At 40.6% G+C, this 3,252-nt stretch overlaps 1 protein-coding gene across 1 annotated transcript in view; it reads left to right on the top strand.

Annotated features, from left to right (window-relative positions):
- Positions 1 to 3,252, top strand: part of efcc1 (EF-hand and coiled-coil domain containing 1) — a 29,043-nt gene that overhangs the window by 7,228 nt on the left and 18,563 nt on the right. The gene's annotated exons all lie outside the window — the stretch shown is intronic.

Genomic DNA, 3,252 nt, shown 5'->3' with positions numbered 1-3,252 from the left:
ACCACCACCACCACCACCACCACCACCACCCACCCACTACTGAACTTCTGGTATTTTCATGTACCCTAGGGTCCACTCTTTCAGAAAATGCATGTTAACAGAAAATAAAGTTGGATCTCACTGCCCCCCTGGGACCCCTTTTTGGCCACATCCCTTTCCTATTTGTGACCATCAAACATAGGGGTACAGAAAACTTAAATGCCAATAACTTTGCTATAAACCAACCAAAGTTTAAAAACAAGGTATCAGCACATTCGTGTGGTGACTGCGCTAGCCAAATCTGGCGCCTAGCATGGACCAATGTGGAGAGCATGCGTCCGAGCTCTCTAGTCATAAGGCCAAAGGCCTGCAGGGATGCATCGAACAGGTCCTGGGTTGAGTGGTCAACTGTGACTGCCTCCAGGGATGAGGACAAAGCTAACATTAAATGGAAAAGAGAGTTCCCAATRTGACCCATGCACGCAGCAGAGTCATACRCCTTGCAGAGCAGGTCGTCTGTAATATGGCATTGTGGTCTCAGGCACCRCACATTAGGTCTCAARGSCTCATCTGGCATAAGGGAGGCAATGCCTGGTTCCACAGCTGGCATCTGCCTCAGTCCAAACAGGTGCCTCCYGCATGGCAGCCAGAGCTCTGCCATCTGATGTTGGACATGAAAATGCCTTTGTGTCTGTCCAGTAGGCATGTAACTCTCGTGCGTACTTTTATGAAGGAGAGACCATGAAAGTTACATCAGAGTTACGTCGGCGATAAATGGTGCTAGAAGTAGTGGGACAAACCTGTGGGACATCTAGCTGCAGCCGAGCAGGAGCAGTCCTAATGGTAGCCATCACTGACTCCCCTGAGTCCCCTTGAGAGGCATTGGACTCTGAACTAGAGACTCTGGACCTCAACTCAGGAGGGTCACCAATATATCTTCATCACGAACCACTCCCTCCGGCTCAGAAGGTGGAACCACTCTGCCACCAGAGTGGAAAGACAGGAGAAGGGTCTTCATTTGGGCCAACTCAGCCTTAAAGGGGCAATATCATGTAAAATCAACTTTTTTGAGTTTTATATCATGTTACACTCTCATAAAAAACATGCCCAAAGCCTTGCTTTGACTCATTCATGCATGTTTTAGAAATCCTGGCGCCTTTTTAGGCAGCCATGCTGAGGAGCAAAACGACAGGTAGGGACCAGAAACACCTTTTGGGACCAGAAACGCCTCCTCTGGGACGTGTCTTTAAGCCGAACTTCCTCATGCAGAGTTTTTTCTTATTTAGCTTTGTTCTTTTGTAAATTACTTTTGTAAGAACATATTCTGGGAATGAAAGTGGCAGATATAAGGTTTATTCTTCTTCTGCTGCCTTTCATTTTTTATTTTTGATTGTATGTTTTTGTCTTCTGTTTATAGTTGTTTTGTTTTTAATGAAATTAAGATTTTTTTAAATAAAATAAAAGATTGTAATTGGACAGAGGAGGGCTTTGTTTTGCTACGACAGACTGAAAGTGTTACTTTTAGCTCTGATCTCCTTTCTGGCAACCAACGGCGGAGACTTAAATCAGTCAATGGTGTTCTGTAGACACCAGGGATTAGACATTTGGAAGCAGAGTGGGAAAAAAATTAAATTATGTAGAACAGAGTGAGGACAGCATACTATCTGTGAACTCTGAAAAAGGAGCAACGACACAGCAGTTTGTAGATTAAATGAGAGACATGTTCTGCAAGCATTTGGTTCATTTATTATTGCACCTACATTTTAGGGCCCTGAAGAAAAAAACAAACATCAGCTTGAATGGGTTTTTTTACCCAAGTGTAACTCGGCTAAGTGTGGAGGTTTAAAAGACTTTTTCCTTTTCAACAGAACATCAGGGGCACTGTTGACTGCATGTCACTAACCCCTGGCCCTGTACATAAAGGCAGGCCCCAAGGGGGTTTTCAAAACCTTTTTATGCTCCCTACATGGTGTCTGAGACCAGGGAGGAGGGTCTAGGAGACCGTTTATCTGCCTCTGCACCACAGACGCAGTATTGTGTGAAGCAGGTACTGCCATCATGGTATTCCTCCAGTTCTTTTAAAAATAATGTGGGAACGACACTCTGGTAACTGTTTTGGCTGTTCTTCAACATTTTTACTGCCAAGCACATTCATTTTCTTAATCAGCTGCTTCTCTGCTGTCCCTGTCACTGGTTTGGAGCTAAGCTCAGATCAGAGCCAATCATGTAAATCAGGCACCCACCCCTTTTAGAGTTAGGTCTTTGTATACTTATTTCTTTTTAATAACCCTGTTTGAATATTTAATGCCCTCCAGTGAAGGTGATAATGTTTTGGCCGTGTTTGTGAATGTTTATCAGCAGTGTTAGCAAAATAATTCATGGACCATTCAACTGATAAACTTTTGGAATTACCTCAATTCAGTAGACAATCAGTAAAACCACATATAAAAGCTAAATATAATAAAAAAAACTATCAAAACTAACTAAAAGCTAAATTTAAAATTTTATTAAATGGTAAAATTAGCAAAACAGAAGCTTAAAGTTAGCAAAGCCATGACTAAAAGGAGCATAAAAAGACAAAAACACCGTATGCAGATTTCAAAGGAAGGTTTTTATAGATATTGAAGAACTCTTGCAATATTTCAAAACAATATTTTGTGAGTGAAGTTCAATAAGTTAAAAATGATAAAAGTTAGAAACATTGAAAGTCAGTGTTATCTTGATGGAGCTGAATGTTTTCAGAAAAGGATAAATTTGTATCCACCCATCCATCCGTTCGTCCAGTTTCCTTTACCTGCTTTTCTGTGCAGGATAATGATTTTAGCTGCAAAAGCCTTTGATACAAGAAAGGAAAACAAATTCAGTTTAAATCTAGGTATGTTTGTAGTTTTTTTTTACTTATTTGGTTAAATTGTTACCTGGATCTCCACTTTATTCACCCCATCCCATTATACAGTGGGGAAAATAAGTATTTAGTCAGTCACCAATTGTGCAAGTTCTCCCACTTAAAAAGATGAGAGAGTTGACATCATAGGTAGACCTCAACTATGAGAGACAAAATGTGAAAAAAAAATTGAGAAAATCATTTTGTCTGACTTTTAAAGAATTTTTTTGCAAATAATGGTGGAAAATAAGTATTTGGTCAATAACAAAAGTTCATCTCAATACTTTGTTGTATATCCTTTGTTGGCAAAGGTCAAACGTTTTCTGTAAGTCTTCACAAGGTTGGCACACACTGTTGCTGATATGTTGGCCCATTCCTCCATGCAGATC

Source organism: Austrofundulus limnaeus, unplaced genomic scaffold (genome assembly GCF_001266775.1).
Source record: "Austrofundulus limnaeus strain Quisiro unplaced genomic scaffold, Austrofundulus_limnaeus-1.0 Scaffold322, whole genome shotgun sequence".
Taxonomy (NCBI): domain Eukaryota; kingdom Metazoa; phylum Chordata; class Actinopteri; order Cyprinodontiformes; family Rivulidae; genus Austrofundulus; species Austrofundulus limnaeus.
The sequence above is the reverse complement of the archived record's forward strand: the minus strand, read 5'-3'. Positions and strand labels throughout refer to the sequence as shown.